Source organism: Sorex araneus, chromosome 1 (genome assembly GCF_027595985.1).
Source record: "Sorex araneus isolate mSorAra2 chromosome 1, mSorAra2.pri, whole genome shotgun sequence".
Lineage (NCBI taxonomy): Eukaryota > Metazoa > Chordata > Mammalia > Eulipotyphla > Soricidae > Sorex > Sorex araneus.
Window position 1 is genome coordinate 377,312,299 of NC_073302.1, and position 20,149 is coordinate 377,332,447.

A 20,149-nucleotide genomic window follows, 5' to 3' on the forward strand; every position below is an offset into this window, starting at 1 on the left:
CTCAGCATGATAATCTCTAGTACCATCCACATAGCAGCAAATTGCATTTTTAGCAAATATCAGTAATGATTACAGGAAAAGAACTTGACATAATACTAGGTGTGGGGTCAGTCAGCATGAGTTTGAATTTGCCTCTCCCAGAGTTTAACTACTTAATTTTACTTAATTTAATAAAGGTCAATTAATTATTATGGCACTCAGGTTCTCATAAATTAAAGGATTGCCCTCAGAGACATAGAGTTAGTAAGAAAACTTTTTCTTAGGTAATGTCTAGCTTCTTTAAATATGCGAGAGATAAATGTTTTAAAATTAATAGATCAGAAAATAATTTTTAATTATTTTATCTAAAAGAACAAAGCGAAAAAAAGCATGCAGTGAAGATTGAACTAAAGTTGAAATTGAATACATTAATCTGAAATAATTCATCTTAATCTTAAACTAAGAGCAAATTACCCTGAGTTGCAAATGTTTGCCCCATATCTCCTCCCTCTTTAGTGACTGCTTTGTTAGGTTTTCAGGTATAAAGATGTACTTTTTCATCATAAAAAATTTAAATACTCTTGAATTGGAAAATATGCTTACAGGATTGATCCTTTTTATAGCACACAAAGACATACTTCTTAATAGCAGCTACTGGAGAGGAGAGCTAAGAAACAACAGCAGCAGTAATAAAATAACTTAGGTCATAGTATCCTTTCTTTAGTTTACTACTAATGTAAATATTTATGGCTTCAAAATATTGTAGATAGTATTGCTGGAAAGTGTGAAGCAAAAGATGAACTTACGAGAATTTGTGACTATAAATCACCAATTCATGCATTCTTTTAAGCATTTATCTCATAAATACGGTGAATCCTCAATGTATAAGGTACTGAGTGAGTTTTCAGGAATATAAAATCATACAGAGAAACCAGATGCTTCTTAACGATTATCCAATAATTATAATGACTGAAAACATTATTACAAATCTAGTAAATTTCATAGGAGAATGTATAAAATAATAAAAAGAGATACTCTTCCTCTGATAACCTTTAACTTGATATTCTAGGCTTAATAGGTATCAGAAATAGATCTTCTTGGAGAATCTTTCATGCACTCAAAAGGATTAAAGAGTAAGTTAAAACTTTTAAATAGGAAGTTACATAATAAGATTTTTTTTTGGTTAAACTAAGTCTTGATAACTTTATGGTTTGTTGGAATAATATCCACTTTACCATCTCGTAAATAACAAATGCAATGCTGCACCTAGAGAAGAAGTATTATAGTATTGTGATTTATTTAATAAGTCAAAATATTATTTTAGAAGAAAATATTTTAACATGGGGAAAGGTCATAATATTTTAAAACAATTTTTATAAAACTGTCTGTGGTAGAGGACTGGAAAGTTTTTCTTCCTTTTTTCCCATTCTGTTAGGGATCAACACATTTATGAAATGCAGTGAATTTGAATTACTTAGAAAATAAACCTAGTGTCTGTGTAACACAAGCCTAAATTTAGTTATTTAATTTGGCACATACCTCCATGTGTGTGTGTATATGTGTGTGTGTATTCACAATGAGAACAAACTTAACTAAGGAAAGAGGAAGGGATTATAAAATGTATTATATATACATATATATATAAAATTGTATTACAATTATATATAATGGAACAATTTAGTGACATGATAGTGAACATGGTAGTGAAGATTTCTGTAGAAACATGATAGTGACAATTTTTGGCAGGCAAACAAAGCGAGCTAGACTTTTATTAATTTTCTAGAACACAGTGGTAGAGTGGCCATGTTCAAAAGCATAATAGTCTAAAACTACATTTTGAAAATGAAAAGCAAAGCCGAGAAAAGGAAAATATTCAGTAATTGCTTTTTGTATGTTAGAGCAGGATAAAGATTTTAAAATGAGCAACTACACACATATATGCATGACAATGGAAGTTTGAAAATTAAATGAATATTTGGATTCCAGTGGGTTGAAACACTAAATTATCAGTAAAATTCATTAATTTGAAATCTCAATTGTTTTTTGTAGCTATACAATTAATTTACTTGTTCATTCAACCCATTTTTGTATGTATTTCAAAACTTTGTTGGGAACTAAACTTATAGAAAATATAACCCCTGCTGTGTGAAAATAACTAATAATCTAGAGGAATGTGGAGAAAAACATCAAAGTAATTGCAATTTGATGGGTTAACCATTAGAAATCAGTATGTATCCTAGAAGTTTATGTTCAGGAAAGGCTCTATGAACCTTGCTACATCTCTCAGCGCAGTATGCATTGTGGGAAGTCTGTGATTGTACAGTATAAAATGATCCACTGTGCATTTCAGACTTACTGCAGTGTCTAAAATGGTGCCATTTTTCTACCTTAAACTGATCTTCCTAATACTTACTTCCCTTTATGGTTCTTATCCTTTTAATTCTGTTGCCTGTATTAGAATCTAATAATAATTTCCTGTATATAGTCAGTAATATAATGGCATGTTAAAAATTATTTATTCTCTATAATGAAATTTAATATCATATCAATTTGGGTGTTTTGAAGAGACCATTACCCAGAAATTCTCAGGGGTTACTCGTGGTATTGCACTCAGGAATCACTCCTGGCAGTGTTCAGGGACTATTTGGGATGCTGGGATCGAACACTGGTTGGCCATGTGGAAGGCAATCACTCTACGTTTTGTACTATCACTCCAGCCCCAGGTCTTCAGAAATTTTGTGCATAAATAGTATAAACTTAAATAGTTATGTAACCATATTGCCTAAACTATTGAAAATTTAAAAAGAAATTCAAGTTTTAATAATTATATTCCATCATTCTTCAACTTTAGTCTTAACTATGATTTCTCTATAGATTCAACCAAGAGGGTTGCCTGAATATTTGGCATTTGTACCCTTATACAACAAGTCTCACAATGGAGATGTTACTGGTACCTGCTTGAGCAAATCGATGAGCAATGGGACAACAGTGCTACAGTGCTACCCATCTACATTCTAACCAGGTACTGTCAAAGAACATGGTGGAACTATAATTTGTCCAGCTTTTTATTTCTCAGCTTAGTCACAAGAACTGGTCTATGACATATGTTGCTGAGTGGATAAGAAAGCTCCTTTAAATCTGTACGTATTTAAAGTGGTAACCCACTTCTGTAAGAGAGAGAGTCTCTTTCCCACAATCCTGGCTGTCTTCCCCGGGGCCTCTCGGAGGGGATGGGCTCCAGCTTCCCTCCCTTCCCTGAGCAGAGCTCCCAGCGGCCAAAGACCACCGGAACCTAGCCACAGTCATGCTCAAGGCCCCTCTCCACACGTTCAGACAGGCCTCACGCATGAAGGTACCGGCAGAGGAACCCAGGTGTGTGTAATCCCATCAACAGCCAACATCCAGAGATTTAAAAGCAAGTTCGCAGAAGCACTCGGCCGGCCACGCATATTTTATAACCTACTTTTTCCTCTGGGAGAAACTCACAAGCTACTGAGAGCTTCCTGCCCACATGGGACAGCCTCGAAAGCTTCCCATGGTGTATCTATATGCCAAAGCCAGTAACCAGCTGAATCTCATTCCCCTGACCCTGAAGCCTTTAGAGGCTTCTAAAATCTCAGGGATAGGATTAATGTAGAGGTTACTGAGACCGCTCGAGCCACTCGACGATCATCGGGATTTCGTGATCGGGATCATGAACCCACTTCAAGTTTGTGTTTCACACCCAACAGTGCTCCAGGCAGTGCTTGGGGTTGCTCTTGGTGGTACTCAGAAGACCAGGCAGTGTCAGGATCTAACTTAGGACCCTGAAGATAAAGCATGTGCTCAGCCCATTGCACTCTGTCACTCTAATAGGTTTTTGAAAGGTGAAATCTAAATCTTGGATATTTTGATATTATTTATTTTCTTATCATTGAGAGAAAATGAATAAAATTGGTGTTATCTGATTGTCCTATAGAAGATATAAGAAAAATAGGTACACAAACTTTATTTTGCTTAATAAATTTATTTGCATAAATACCTTCTGTTGTGGTTGGCAAGACTTGGGCCTTTTAGATTAATGAATTTCACAGTTACTTAAAGAGGAGATTTAAAACAAAGTTTATTCTCAAGATGTAACTTGAGACTGAATTATACCACTGCTTTATTATTCTTAATGGCACTGAGTCAATCCACAGATATTTCATTCTGCAATTTTCTACTGTTATGAAAATGCATAATGTTAATCATTGTAATACTTTATAATCTGACCATAAACCAATGTTTATAGTCAGTTAATCATTGTATTACTTTGCTTTAGGTAATTTAATACATTACCATAATGTAGCAATCTACTTATTATAAATTTTAAAGTGAACACAATAAAGTTGTATTGCAGTAATATATTATGCATTCTCACCTGAAAATTTAAAATACAACTAAAGTTATGGACAGAGTTCAAATCATCTGTGACTTTGGTTTGCTCTATCTTTGTTGAGAAAAACACCCCACAAAACTTAATGAAAGGCAGAGATTTAAGCTATTATATTTCTGGATCTCTCAACCCCATTCAGGCAAAACTAGTTTAATTATCGTTAGGTCACCACATAGAAACTTATAAGTATATTCCCTTTTAAAGACTGAATTTCAATTAAGGAAAACCTGCCCTAAGCTAAAAAAATTAGTAAGTTTGGGGGTAGGTGACACATATTTAAATAAAGTGGGAGGGCATTTATAAATGACATTAGGTAAACTTTTCATGTGCACTTTTGAAAATAACATTATTCCAAAAGAGTAAGAACTAAGTATTACATTTGGAGAACAAACATTAATTGAGTGACTTTTAAGCCAAAGCACAATGCAAAATGTTCTCTTTAATTCTACTCTTTAATCTTTATTATGGAATTGAAGTTGAGAGTACATTCTTGTGACCTGCAACTTGGACATCTTTTAGTAATGCCAAAATGTATTGCTGGCTAATATTTTTAAAAATCAGAAATCTGAATAAATGAGAACTTTTCCCTCCATTCTTCACATGATAATGAAAATTAGATATTGTATGTCTTATTCCTTGTCATTTGTTGTATCTACACAGGTGGACTCAGTGGAATTTTCAGGAATGGAGATAGAATTGTTAAAAATCAGGAAATGCTTTTAGTATAAGCTCCCTGTTTACTTCATATGCATAAAATTTAGTCAAGCAGTTTAAGATATCAAAAGAAACAGTTTAATTTTAACAAAACTTCAATAACATTTACAAAAAGTGTGTATAAATCTATGATACATTGCAATTATGTTATTTGCTTTCTTTAAAAAGTAGTTTTACAGTTTTCAAGTGATCTAGTCCTTGTAGGATAGTTATTCCTAATGAGAATTTTAACATTTTATGTGTGTGAGTCTATGGTGTGAATTGTTTTAAAAATTAGGACAAAATATGTCTCATACATTTTTATTTCTTCTTAGTCCCTATCATAACATGTTGAAAAAAACACATTTATTTGAATTAATGAGTAAAGGAATATTATGCAGCTATGAGAAAATACAGTCTCTGTATTTTTTGCTGCAAATTGCTTAAAACTGGATGACAATGCTAAGTGATATAAATAGAGAAGGACAAATAACAGATGATTTCATTTGTGGTATACAGAAAATTTTTATTATATCTAATGACTAGCTTTATAGTGTTGACTTTTAAGTACAACACTGAAATTAGTAAGCTGTGGAGGTCTCTGCTGTACAATTCTAATGACTTCTTATCCTATATTGGAAAGGTAGTTTACAGAGATTACCTGCAGAAAACTAACTTACATAGTTGACAACTGGTCAACCAGGGACACTAAATTAAAGCCTTTCAGTGTGAAAGCATATTTTAATTTATTTTTTAAAAAATTTCCTCCCGTGTCTCTGGGTACAAGAGCTAAATTTGTTTGGGCATCCATATTTACACTTTTCCTTCCATTGTTCCATTGCCCCTGTCAAGTTTGTTATCAGAGTAGGAAGACAGAGGTCAGAGGGAATTATTGTCTGGTTCAATTTGGGTCTTGTCAAAGTTGGAAAGGTGTGGGTGTATGTCTGTCTATATGTGTGTGTGTGTGTGTGTGTGTTGTTTCGAAAGTGTGCAAAATATTGAGTCCAGCTTTACACATATAAGGGTGAGATAAAAATAAAAACTGCATGCTGGTAAGGATTAAAACTGTTGAGCTTTTGGAAATTGGCTCCTTCCTGTGTTTGCCGCAACCAGTCTGGTGCTTTGTGTCACACTTCCCTGCCATATGCAGGCACATTGGCTCTTTTCCTAGGGAAGTTGTTTATTTTAAAACACACTCAGAAGACACTCTTGGCTAAACAGTGGTTATCCCTGTTTTCTACCATACGGAACCTAATATTTTGTCATTGTTGTACAATTCTAATGACTTCTTGTGTTCAAGTGACAAAAATCCAACTCACACTAGCTTACGCCAAACTAAGAGTGACAACAAAATCCAATGAGCCATAGCACAGGTTTACCAAAGGGATTCTGGAGTAGTTCAAACCCAGAAGGAATTCCTGTAAGAATGAAACTACTTAGTGTCCTATGCAGTCAAGCAGACTTTATCTTCTCTAGGTTTTTTTGCTTTTCTTTATTTCCTGGCACCATGTGTGTCTACTATATGCTATTATTTCCCAAAACTAAGTTGTATCTGTGTAAGGAGCTAGCTGTCAGTGGAAGAGGGATTAAGTACAGCTTCATGCATGTATAATTTCAGTGTGTGTGTTTTTAGATGAAAGAGAGATCACCATTCTTAGTTCCTGATGAGAGGTAAGAGGTCCCAGGGATTATCTGCTTGTCTGGTTTTTGTCATGACTTTTCACCTGAGAAAGTCACTGGGCTCCTTGCCCATTTCCTAGAGTACTAAAACTGGTACCCTCTCCCCAAGTCCAGAGTTGAAGGAACTTGAAAGAGGCTATTTGAATTTGAATGGTAGGATTTGTTCCAGAAGAGGTAGAAGAGTGTCTCGTGAAATTGAGTTATGGGTGATAGTTGCATAGATATCCATTGATTTTGTTTCCTTCCTCCCTCCCCCTACTCCTCCTCCACCCTCTTCTTCTCCTCCTCCCTCCCTCCCTCCCTTCCTTGCTCCCTCCCTCCCTCCCTCCATCCCTCCATCCTTTCCTCCCTCCCTCCCTTCCTCCCTCCCTTCCTTCCTTCCGTACTTCTTTCCTCCCTCCCTCCCTCCCTCCCTTCCTCCCTCCCTCCCTTCCTTCCTTCCTTCCTTCCTTCCTTCCTTCCTTCCTTCCTTCCTTCCTTCCTTCCTTCCTTCCTTCCTTCCTTCCTTCCTTCCTTCCTTCCTTCCTTCCTTCCTCTTCCTCCCTCCCTTCCTTCCTTCCTTCCTTCCTTCCTTCCTTCCTTCCTTCCTTCCTTCCTTCCTTCCTTCCTTCCTTCCTTCCTTCCTTCCTTCCTTCCTTCCTTCCTTCCCTCCGTCCCTCCCTCCCTCACTCTTTTTCTTTCTATTCCGTCCATCCCTTCTTTCCCCCCTCCCTCCCTCTTTGGGATAGGAGTTACCTTTCAGTGAGACTGGATCAATAGGATCACATAGTTCAATGCTTCAGCCTGAGGATTTGATGGTGCTTGGACCTCTGCTGCACTTGGGACCACAGGAGTACTGTGATCTCATGTGCTTCACCTTGAATTTCATTAAATAACTTGAAATGGAAACATAGGAAAAATAATATAACTCTGAGGTCATCTTTTACATAGATTCTGTGAGAGTATTTATTACATAAAAACATATAATAGCTTCTCAATGCATTTTAGTAGTTAAAAACAATTAACAAAAGTAATGATACCAGCAATAAAATAAAACTCTGCAGTTCAATCACAAGACACATTAGGATAAACTTGTTATGAACTAATATATTAAGACAGTCTTGTATCAGACTGCATCATGGGTATGTACACATATATTTATATGTATATGTTTACTCAACATATATATACATATAGTATATTCACTATCATAACCTAGATGGTAAACACTTTATCTCAGTTCTCAATAAAAGGGGAGAGAGAATTTTAACAACTGCAATTATTAGAGGTTGTGATGCATTCCATATTATTGAAACAACTTAAACATTTATTGTTTTTATATTATAATCTTACCTTCAAAATTTTCTTTTAAACATACAGGTCTATGAATGCGTTTGGTGTTCTGAACCAGCTTGTCAAAGCTTTAACCTTAAAAATAGCCTGTACGGGGGCTGGAGTGATAGCACAGTGGGAAGGGTGTTTTCCTTACATGCGGCCGACCTGGGTTCGATTCCCAGCATCCCATATGGTTCCATGAGCACTGTCAGGAGTAATTCCTCAGTGCAGAGCCAGGAGTAACCCCTATGTGTCACCAGGTGTACCCAAAAAGCAAAAAAAAAAAAGTCTGTAAATGGAACTTAATTTTTTAAACATTGAAAACTCGAAATTCTTTTGATGATAAATTTGTATTTTCTCAACATTTTGAAAAACAGATATGCTTCTGTGTAACCATATAAAAGATAGACAATGAATAATCTATTTGATATTTTAAAAAATTAGTGTATGTGCAAAAAACAGTATTCAGAGAATTAGTTTCCTCTTCAGGATCCATTAATCTAAGAATAGAGGACTAGATTTCTTTGCAAAAATTCTTCTGTTTAAATAAAAACCTTCAGTTTTCAAAATAGAATTGTGGTTAATTTTGCAATAGATACAAAATTGCTTAAAAATATGTAATTGTTGACCACCAGATGGCTCCCATATTTTTAAAAATTCAGCAAGATAGTAAAAAATTATTCAAAATAAATAAACATAGATTTATGAAAATAAAGTTAATGTGTCTATAATCATGGAAAAACTTAAGCACATACAAATCATACAACTTTTAAAAAAATTTCTTTTCAAAAATCCATGATATGTAAACAATATGATACAAGTACCTTCATTTTTTCAACTCTTGTATTTGAAAATACCATCTATTGGTATTTTAAAATGGAAAGATAAATATTCTATAGGGGAAAAATTGTGCTTAAAATGTTATGTGTGATAGAGAGGTCTTAGTATTTTTATATTGTGTTAACAAACAAATGTCGGATCTCATAATCAATGTAAGAACACATCCATATGCTTTTTGTGCTTACCCAGGTCCTCCTGTTATTGGTGGCATATCTTTTTAAAATGACACCTCCCTTTATATGTCATTCCACAGGACATTTAAGCATAGTGTCACATTACAAATCAAGATCCTCCATAAAAGCAAAATAATTTGAGCTGTGTGTCTACCGTGAAGTCAATTCGTGATGCAGGATGCATTCTGCATCACAGCTGGAGGATGGACAGCGCAGGTATCGCAGGCACTGTTTTGCAGGATGTTTTATACTGCTTTAAATATGTAAGCTATTAAGATAAAACACTGTGCTTGTCACCTTGACAACATTTTGAAAGGCTAAGCTGCCCAATTTGTCTTTCATTAAAAGCCCTAGTGTCATTTTATGATTTGTAGAAACTGAGCCATTGAGCTTTCCCGAGCATATAATTCTATTTTGAGAATTTTTTTGTCAATAAAAAAAAAGGCATATGCTTCAGTGAGTCATCCTAACAGAGCAAACTCACAAGAAGGAGTTGACCCGCACTTCTGCCCTGCTACTGAATTCCCCCTACCTTTTCTTGTTAGCACAAAGCTTGCCCTCGTGCCTCATACCACAGAGGAACCAGAAATGTGGCGACAAGGTCTCCTTAGCCCATATGGTTTTATTTGTGTTCCGTTGGCACAGTTATAGTCATACAGTAACCAACATAAATTTTTAGTTTTATTATCACCTCTAAAAAGAGACAGAAATGTGAAAATTGAAGCCAGAAGGTTTGTATCACAGGATTAATTAGGCAGGGCCAACTGGAGTCTCACGCCTCCTGGCAGCCAGAGCCTCAAGAAGGTGCCTGCCTTCAATTATGGAGCGCACAAAGCAATTAAAAACCCTGTTTCTTTTTCCTGAGGTGTTACTTGTTACTTGATAAATCTCTTTTTTAAAATTCTCCAGGGATCTGAACTGGCTTGAGGTGCAATCTACCAGGGTAGATATTCATGAAAAATTGATTTAGCTTTAGCCTAAGTGCAATAGGTTTAAAATAAACCTGAAAGGAATGAACAGTGTGTTTCTTGGCTGACATTTTATTGGCCATTTTTTTAATGCACAAAAGACTAGATAATTAAGAATTGAGACATTATGGATCTCCACCAGGAGATATGAATCGAATTGGTCAGTCGTCCCAGGCATCTTATCCTAAGTCACGCTACACATTTGATTAACTTTTTCACAGGGTAATTTGTACTATTCTTTGGACAACAATGTGATGTGCATAAGTCAAAATTAAGTTCATGCCTCCAAGAACCCACATCCCCTTTCTAATAGAGAATCACTCCATACAAAATTATATCATTTTACATGATTTATGTCCTGATCATGTAAGATTTAAAGCTTAGATCTATTGTTCTTTTTCTCTAAGGAACTTTTCTTTCTTTTCTCTCTTCTTGAGAATTGCATTATTAATCTAATCCTGAAATTACTTATAAATAAGCTGCAGATGTCTTTCTTACAGCTAGGTTTGTGGACTGAGATTTTATCACTAGTACGTAAATCACCTAGCCAACTCTTTCCTCTGAAATATAAATAATTTAAAATATGCAATAAGTATAGAGTATAACTGGTATGAAGAACAGTTCTCTATTAAGACATATGGGCATAAGCTTTATCAGTGATCTCATACTTCCTGTTGAAAAGAGAAGCAAAATATTTCTTAAATCGATATACTAAAACCCATGATTGTAAATACCGTAATGAGGCTCTACTTTCACTTGAAAAGTATATTATCTATGATTTAATAAAGCAACAAAAGCAGTAAGAGTTTGATTTGCATTATTGCTTGTGGTTTGTTTCTGAATTAAATGTAATTTCAAAAGTTAATTATAATAAAAAGTATCTTCTAATTTTTAAGTTTGAATATAGTAAAAAGGTAATCAAATTGCTTTAAGAGCATTATATTATAAATGTCTAAATAGCAAAAGTAATTTAAATGGTGATTTTAATCAGAAAAAATTAAACCTTCGATGAAAATGCATTTTGGCAAAATTTGATTTTAGAAGTTGAGGTTCTGGTCACTGAAAATGTGCCCATTATTTTGAGCATTTTACTTTTGTTATTATTAACCTGTCTCTTGCTATTAAGAAAAGTCATGATTGGGGCTGGAGCAATAGCACAGCGAGTAGGGAGTTTGCCTTGCACGAGGCCAACCCGGGTTTGATTTCCAGCATCCCATATGGTCCCCTGAGCACCGCCAGGAGTAATTCCTGAGTGTACAGCCAGGAGTAACATCACCGGGTATGACCCAAAAAGAGAGAGAGAGAAAAAAAAGAAAAGACATGATTTAGGGCCAGAGAGATAATATAGGGCTTAAGATGCTTGCCTTACAACCTGCCCACCCCGGAGTATTGACCACGGATAGAGCTTTGAGAAACTGACTAATAGTAGATCTAAGATTCTGTTATAATGTCCTGTCCTCTCTTTTGAGCCTTCAAGTAAACTTATTGGTTTCAGTATATGTTTTCATATGGAAGAGTGGATTGCAAATGACGGTGATTCCTGCCTTAGTGTTTTTAAGCCTTTGTATATCCCCTGCCCATATATGTGGGATAGACATGTTAATAAAAGGAACGCCACCCCACTGATTAGATAATAATATTTGGCAAAGGTTAAGGGATTTTACAGATGAAATTAAAATTCTTCCTCAGTTAATTAAGTTAATTTTCAGGGAGAGGATTCTACATGGGTCTGATCTAATCAGGTGAGGTCTTTAAAGGTGAGGCTCCCTCTTCTGCTAATCCTACAGAATCAGCAAGTTTCATGAGTCCTACAGATTCAAGGAAATGAACTATGTCAACAAACACTTAAGACTGAAAGAACATCCTGAGTTTCTGATATGAACAGTTTCAATCCACACTTTATTTCAGTCTTGTAAGACCCTGAATATTGCCTATAGCTAATCTTACCCATAGAAATAACGACACAATATTTCTTACACAGCAGCGAATAACTACTTGGGTTATCCATAATTTGTCCATGAGATTAATGCCAGAGGCTGTTAAGTAGGGTTACAAATGCCTGAACACCAAATTTGTTACTTGCTTGAAAAATTTAAATAGGTTTCTACTCTTCTAATATGCCTTATGAATTTCTAAGATTCTCTAAGAAGATTGAATCAGAAGATGCATATCCCCAAATTCTTAGGAACATTTTTATTTTCCAATTGGCCACTTAAGAAGGTTCTGTTTTGGAGGTGGAGAAAAAGAATTGAAGATAGGCACTACCTTGAGTAAAGAGCCAGGAGTAAACTCTGAGCATACCTGTGCATGGCTCCAAAACCAGAAGATAAACATAGAAAACAGAAAAGCATCATTTTAAGGAATAATCATCAGAAAGAATTCTGGGGTCAATTTGTTTTGCTACCTTAAAAATCACCTTTTGGGGAATGCCCTGCTGCAGAGGCAGGGTGAGGTGGTAGGGATACTGGGAACATTGGTGGAGGAGAATGGGCACTGGTGGAGGGCCGTAAAAGATCACTGTATGACTGAAATGCAAACACGAAAGTTCATAAGTTTCTAACAGTACTTCACAGTGATTCACTAATAAAGTTTTTTTAAAAAATCACCTTTTGGGGACAGCTCAATGGTAGCTTATTTACCTTACATGTGTAAGGCTCTGGGTTTAATTCCCAACACCCTCCTCCTCTCCACACCCACAAACAACACACAAATAATTACCTATATTTCTGTGTCATTGATGAGTATTTTAGTAGAGCTAAGCCTATTCAATTTGTTTTTTAGGATAATATGTGAAACATTCTGGAGTGATTTTTTATTTTTATTTTATTTTTTTGAGGCCATACCTGGTAGTGCTTAGGGCTTAATCCTAGTTCTGCACACAGGGATCACTCCTGTCTGGTACCCCTTGGACCATATGTGGTACCAGGACTTGAAGCTGCATCGGCTTTGTACAAGGCAAGGGCTCTTCCCACTCTCCAGACCCTCTAAAGTAATTTTTACTTTAATACTAAAAAACAGGGCCTGGAACAAAATTGTGGTTTTAATAATGATTGGCTTAATAAATAGTAACTCATTACTCTTAAGTTGTTAACCTGTAAAATACAAAAGAAAAAAATTCAAAACTTGTTACAAGTTTGCTAAAGTTTAATACGCATTAAACTATGTGTAATCTATCATTTGGATTCAAAAAGTTGATATGTACACATGCTAAAACATATGGAGCATAAACTTTGTTCCCATTATTTAAGCATAGCATTCTCTAAAAAGATTGATAAATGGAAGATCTTGCCAAGGAGCTTTTCCTTTAAATTAGGGTCTCTCTCTTTTTTTGGGGGGGTCACACCCAGCAATGCACAGGAGTTACTCCTGGCTTATGCACTCAGGAATTATTCCTGTCGGTGCTCGGGGGACCATATGTGTTGCTGAGATTTGAACCCAGGTCGGCTGCATGCAAGGCAAACGCCCTACCTGCTCTGCTATTGCTCCAGCCCCAAATTAGGGTCTCTTAACTGAAAAAATACTCCACAGATTCAGTTTCTTTCCTTATCTCCTTAAATTTGCTACTTTTTAAAACTGGGACCTTTGAGATCATTGCCATAGAAACTATATAAAATTTTTTTTTTAATCAGCTTTTACTGCCTCTGAGAAAAATCATATGAATGGCTGAAAAAATATCAGAACTAATGAATGAATACTAATTAATGAAGTTTGTCACTTGCATCACTTGTATCACTTGTCTTCCCATTGATATTCGATTTGCTTGAGCAGGTGCCAGGAACGTCTCCATTTGTCCCTGTCGCGTGCTAGTGTAGCCCAATGATATCTGCTCTCTCCAGGAGCAGGAAGAGCCTTAAATCATTCATCCAGGGTTTTGATTAAGAAGTATGACCATCTCGTTGGTGGGCAGCCACGAGGTCTTTTGACTTCCCATGGAATCCAGTTGGTAACAGCTCTAGTTCAGTGGTTGTCTCTGAATCACATTACATGTCCAGCACATCTGATTTTCGATGCCTTGGCAAACAAGACAACGTCCCTGATTCTTGACCGTTGATGGAGGTCGAAACTCCAGATTCCTTCTCTCAATTGAGTAAAGCATGATACTCCTAGCGTGGCTCTTTCGATTCCTCTTTGGGATACACAAATAGTGTTCTCATCCTGTTTTCATAGGGCCCAGGTCTCTGAGGCGTATGTTAGTGCAGGAAGAATGGTGGAGTCAAAAAGATGTGCCCAGAGCTGGAGGTTCTTCATCCTCTTAACCACATCTTTGATGCTCTTGAAGGTGTTCCACGTTGCTTTCTTCCTCCCGAGCAGTTCTGGCGCCAAGTCATTCCTCATGTTGAGTTCTCGACCCAGGTACACATAGCTGCTGCATTCGGAGATGTTCTAATGAAATTTAACAGTTCATTTAAATAATATGTATTTTACTTCAGTCATACCTGTTAATTTTATCTTGTCCCGTTTCTAAACCTTTTCAGATTGTGTATGACTTTGTTGGCCTATCATTCTAGCCTACCGATTCTCCTTGCTCCCCTAACTTTCACCTGTACCCCCTTGGAATATTCTGGAAGCCACAAGAAGTCATATGGTATCTGACTGAGAAATCACCATGGTATTACTGGACTTGTCTTTTGAACTTTGAAATTTATCTACTTCTAAGTATCTCATCTCTCATTTTACATTTGAATGAGAAAAGTAAATGCTTAAAGCATTCTAGAAAGCTAACTGGTGTTATGGGAATTCAAGTCACATTTCAAAACCTTCCTATATTTTGTTTACTGAAAAGATGAAACTGTACTGTTAGAGACTTCTGTCTTTTGAGAGGACATGATGCTTTAGTTACATATTTTTTAAAAATGGTAAAAATTTGACTTTATGAATACTCTCATAATTTTTAAATCTGGGACTCTTGACATTATTTTAGGGGGCTGGTTTGTGAATTGGAAGGTAGTATTCCTGATCTCTAGCAATCAGTTGCTGATACAGTTGTGAAGATAAAAAATACATTCATAGATTGCCAGGTGTCCCATGGAGGAGGCCCAAACCTCTCCTAGTTAATAATTTCTGCTATAATTTTATAAGCTACAACAATTTGGAAATTGAGTGTGTTTTATTTTATTGGAGTGGGGGGCTAGTTACCTATGTAATTTTTTTTCTAATGATGATTTGGTGAAAAGGTAGACACTAAACAGTATTTTTGTCATTTTCATTATGATTCATTAGTTGTCTTTGATTCATTTTAGCTCTTAGAGCATAAATCTTAGCACAAGTTATAACACATGAAGTTGTGGAGTATTGCTATGGCACATATTTATTCCACACCACCTTTGAGGTATCTTAAAGGTGCTTTATATGAAAAAATGTTCTTGGAGTAGTTTTCCACACTTCAGTAGTACAATACTGCCCACCAGTAGTACAATACTCCACCACCATCTTTTGCATCCTTGTGGCCCTACTATACGCTCTTCATCTAGCAACCTCAGTTTCTGCTGTCTGAAACTAAGGGTTAGTTTTGGATTGGCCTTGTCCACTCCCTTGCTTTGTTTCTTTATATCCCACATCTGAGTGAAATTATACAGAATTTTATTTCTGACTTATTTCACTTAAAATAACTTCCAATCCCATCCTTACTATAACAAATGTTAAGATTTCTTTTCTGATAGCTGAGTTATATTGTATATTTCTACCATTGTTCTTCGATCTATTGTTGGACACTTGGTTATTGAAAATAGGATGAACATAAGCATGCAACTATGTCATCATCACCATCATCATCTTCATCATCATCATCATCATCATCATCATCATCATCGTCGTCGTCGTCGTCATTGTCATCATCCCATTGATTGTCAAATTACTTGAGCAGTCTCAGTAACATCTCCATTCATCCAAGCCCTGAGATTTTAGAAGCCTCTCTCTACTCATCCTTCCCAACGATGCCAAATTGGAGGCTCTTTCAGGGTCAGGGGAGTGAGACCCAGCTTGTTACTGGTTTTGGCATATTAATACACCATGGGGACATTGAGAGGCTCTCCCATGTGGGCAGGAAACTCCCAGTAGTTTGCCAGGTTCTCCCAGAGAGAGAAGTAGGCTATAAGATATGCAACTATGTGATGAACATAGATGGGCATCTATTATTTCAAAGTTAAGTTTTTAATGTGCTTAAAACAGATGCATAGGGGCTGGAGTGATAGTACATTAGGTAGGCAGTTTGCACACAGCCAACCCAGGTTTGATTCCCAGCATCACATATGGTCCCCTGAGCACTGCCAGGAGTAATTCCTGAGTGCAAAGTCAGGAGTAACCCCTGTGCATCACTGGGTGTGACCCAAAAAGCAAAAACAAAAACAAAACAAAAAACCCAGATGCATAGGACCGGAATTGCTGTGACATGTTTGTCTATTTTTAGCATCTTGAGATTACTTAGCGACACCATGTAATCTCATCAATGGCCAAGATCCAGAGACTATAAAACATAGCTCTCGGAAGAGAGCGATGAAGTTTTTTTTTGTTTGTTTGTTTTTAATGGCAGAGCCTGTCAAGCTACCTGTGATGTATTCGATATGCCAAAAACAGTAATAACAACATGCTCTTCATGTTCTTGGAGTGAGCAGATGCCATTGGGCTACACTAGCACGCAACAGGGATGGATATAGATGTTACTGGTGCCTGCTTGAGCAAATTGATGAGCAACAGGATGACAGTGACAGTTACAGTGCTGTACAAGTGAATTTATTCCTGGGATATTGTTGCTATTCCCTTTTTTTTTTCTCAATAAAGTTGTTCACAATAATGGATTACACCAGTCCCACCACCATTATTTTGAATTTTCCCACCACCACTCAAACCTGCCAAAAAGGCAGATGCTAGATAATATATTTTGTAATGATTTTTATGAATAGCATAAGATGTTGCACAGCTGCGAGAGCAACAAAGCACTCCTAGAATTCTAAAATTTTACGTAGTTAGGGTCTGGAGTAATCTCTACAGCAAACTGCTTGGTTCCGAGATTCTCTTGTGTGTCTCTGGATCATGGTCATTAATGAACAGCCAGAGGAAGTTCATGGGGTGTAACATCCAGGGTCCCATGGGGGTGGGCGATGAGAACGACAGCCCATTCCCTAACCCTTGATGCTTGGAGTTCACCATCATTTATCCTTCATACCTGAGATTCTGATTGTGTTCTGGAAGTTGGTGGCTGCCGAGACTCCTAAGGGGCAAGTGGAGAGATGATGCCTGCTCCTGTCTGAGGCACCCCATGAAATATACCTGGCACTAATTTGGAGGCATCTCTGCAGTGAGCTGCTCAGTTCCAAGATTCTTTTGTGCCGTCTCTTGTTGCTATTCTTTATTCTATGTGTATATTTTTGTTTCAATATGTTATTGCTTTTATTATCTCTTTCTAGATTACTTTGAAGTTGCACTTGACGTATCCTGTATATACATATTTTTTTCCTTTTTGATCTTTGTCTGTTTAGTTTTTGGGAACTCTTTGATCTTCCTGAATTTGGGGAAATTTTCAACTATTTCTTGAATAAGGATCTTTGCCCCTGTCTTGCCCATTTCTTTAAAAAAAATTTTCTCCACATTATTTAAACACCATGTTTTACAATGTTGTTCCTGATGATTCATAAAGGCATTCAAACTTCCAACTCCAATTCCTCCACCTCTGCCACCATCCCTCCACCATTGTCTCCATTTCCCCAACCACTCCTCAAGCCTGCCCCCATAGCAGACCCTTAGTAATTTATTTTATATTGATTGTTACCAAGCAGTCTACTGAGTGACTAACAGATTGATCAAAAAATATTTCTGTAGAAGAAAATTTGTGAAAATTGTTGTGTCTCATCATGGGGACCTTAAGTCCTTGTCTGAGGGTTTACTAAGTGGTCATTGGAAGTTAAGTCTTCTGTACTTTATTTTCTTCTTGGGTCACACCTGGCGATGCACAGGGATTACTCCTGGTGGTGCTTGGGGGACGATATGGGATGCTGGGAATCGAACCCTGGTTGAACGCGTGCAAGGCAAACGCCCTACCCGCTGTACTATCGCTCCAGCCCCAAGTCTTCTATGTTAATATTTTTGTTCATTGAGATTCATTGACTTCTGTGTTACATTCCCATCCATTCTGGTGTGCTATTACTGATGTCAGTATTGATTGAAGCCAAAGGCTCCAGAAAATCCAGAATATTTTACTGAGCAGTCCAGCCAGAAACAGGGCAGCAACTATTGGGATATGGAAATAGCTTTGAGGGCATTGGTAGGGTGGGAACCTGTCCTACTCCTCTCAAGATTGCCCAGAAGTCTCAAAAGGGATCTGGCACCCAAGACATTTTTGTGGCTAACTGATATGCTTCAATATTTATGTATCCTTGAAACAGGGCCAGTAGATGAGCTTCCATGGTAATGGCAGTGGGACATGTGTGTGACTGATGGGACTTTCAGCAGTACAGGGAGGTGCCTCTTGCCATATGATGGAACCCTAATGATGAAGCTATAATTCCGATTGATTTTTGTCCATGAGTCTATTATGTTCATTTTTTTTGTTTTCTGATATTATACTCAGCATTCAGTATATTTCTTTCTTGCGGTTATAATCTTACAGAATACAGAGCCCGACATTAATATCAGCTGCTGGTAAACAGGACAGTTGCCTGCATTTCAGAAAATAAAAAAAGATTGTTTCCATGAGAACGAATCCAGAAAATTTAGCCAATCTTCCAGCTCGCTGGAATTCAGTTTCCATTGTCATCCATTGTGTTATTGAGTCTTTCTATTGTGCATTTGAAGTTCAATGACTGCATTCTCTGGCACTTTGAGTCTATTTAGGACATTCTCATGTTTTCTTCCCTTATTGGAGTTTTCATTTTGTTTAGCCATTGTGAAGTGGTGGCTCCAAGAATTCAGCATGTAGGGAGAAGGCCGAGAAGACAGGAAGTGCAGAGATTACACTATTAGTGGCATATCGATGGTTCCTGCCTCTCTGAGCTCTGTAGTTGATTAAACTGAGTACTGATTTTGCTGCCCTTGCCTTTTCTAGGAGTCTCAACTGCAACTGATCCCTTAGTTTCAGCCTGCCTCTGAACATAGCAGGTTTTGCAAGCATTACTATTTCATTAAAGTTCAGGTACAAGCTGGGTATATAGACTGAAGATGGTTGTAAATTTTGAATATGGCGTGTTGCCCAGAAACTTTCTGAGCTCTGATAGAGAAGGGGTTGGTCTTGATAGACACACACAATCATCTTCTGGTTTGCTCCACAGGGTTTTCCTGAGACGTAGTAGTCCCAACTATCAACTAGACAGACAAAGCCCGGGAAGCCTGAGGAGCCCAGGAGACAGAAGGGAAAGACTAAGCAAGTTTTGTGTCTCAACTCTAGATATGATACGCCTTGCAGTAGAATGGAACTAAATAGGTGACAAAGGCACCAAATAAGACTAGAAGCATAGATTTGGTGCCAGTGCTGGAGGCTGTGGCCACAGGTGTGGAAAACTCTGAACAGATAAGGACACAGGTATATAGCAGGCTTTCAAGCAATCATAGAAAGTTCTCTTCAAGGCTGGGGACACAGGCACTGCAGGTCATTCAGTAGACTGCCGCTTTAGACAGAACTCCTTCCCTGACTGGGCTTAAGGTACAGTGGGACTTGCCAGAGACTGGGGCTCCAATTGCAGTGGGTGTTCCAAGAGACCGGGGCTGCAACCACACTGAGTTTTTAAGGGGCCTTGTGAACTCTGGTGGGTGGGCCTTGTAGTGGATAGGGGTAGCTCTCCATGGAGGGTTTCCCACAGAGCTGGGAAATTCAGACATTATGGCCAGGGAGGGACCAATGTTAGGAGACTTGACAGAAATTAGATTTTGGCTAGCAGAAAAGTGTCACTTGCTACAGGCAGGTAGGGGCTGGCTAGACCCAGGCTTTATTTTTTTTTTAATCAACTCTGGGGGACCCTCTTGACAGTTGTTTCTCATCTCCAGTTAAATAGGTTTCTTACCACAGATGGATGAAGCTCTCACCAGATTTTACCTTGAGGGTCAAGTGGTTTGGTGCCATATTGGATTCTGTGAATTTTTGCTAATATGATTGATAGTGC